At 28.6% G+C, this 772-nt stretch overlaps 1 protein-coding gene across 1 annotated transcript in view; it reads right to left on the bottom strand.

Moving 5' to 3' along the window:
* Positions 1-53: 53 nt before the first annotated feature.
* Positions 54-772, bottom strand: part of LOC107481306 (glucan endo-1,3-beta-glucosidase 12) — a 3386-nt gene continuing 2667 nt past the window's right edge. The window contains exon 4 of the mRNA XM_052252788.1: positions 54-300. The gene's annotated coding sequence lies outside the window, so the exon portion shown is untranslated. The remainder of the gene's footprint in view (positions 301-772) is intronic.

Consider the following 772-nt stretch of genomic DNA (forward strand, 5'->3'; position numbering starts at 1 on the left):
AAATATAATCTGTATTCAAATTTGTAACAACAAATCAGAGTGGCGCAGCGGAAGCGTGGTGGGCCCATAACCCACAGGTCCCAGGATCGAAACTTGGCTCTGATATGAGTGGCTTTCAATCTGGTTCAATATTTTTAAGGTCTCTTCTTGCGTTTGGTAACCACCACGAAACAAACTTGTACTTGAAATTGCGATGAAGACGGACCCATATACAAGAGAAGTATATAACCAACAAACCCATGATCTACTGTTTTGTTTTCTTATCCAATATAAATTGGCCAAAAGTCTCAGTCCCAAATCCTTCGACATTAGAAAGTTGAAAGACAAATATCAGTACAAAAATGAAGTTATGCTTTTTTTTTGAGCTGCCCTTAGCCAGTTATGCTTATTAAATATTAATACTACCTAAGTATGACTAATGTTATTTCAAATCTTATTGTTTAACTTAGTTGAACTACTTGATTCATAAAAAGATTTGAATGTGTAGCATTATTCTAAAAAGAATTTTGTTTAAAAAATGATATCTGAGTATTAATATTTTGGTCCAAAAATAATTTTCATTAACAATACTTTAATATTATTTGATGTGTTATATATATTGTGTATTATTAATTCAATTTTTTTATAAATCAAATATGTCTAACAATAATAAATATGAGACTAGTTAAGATGATAAATATTAATACTTTAATATAGATATTCTAAAAGTGATAACACCTTTATTTATTCAAATATTTTTGGGAATCATCCTCTTATTTAATACTTTTACATG

The sequence above is a fragment of the Arachis duranensis genome, chromosome 1, assembly GCF_000817695.3.
Source record: "Arachis duranensis cultivar V14167 chromosome 1, aradu.V14167.gnm2.J7QH, whole genome shotgun sequence".
Classification (NCBI taxonomy): domain Eukaryota; kingdom Viridiplantae; phylum Streptophyta; class Magnoliopsida; order Fabales; family Fabaceae; genus Arachis; species Arachis duranensis.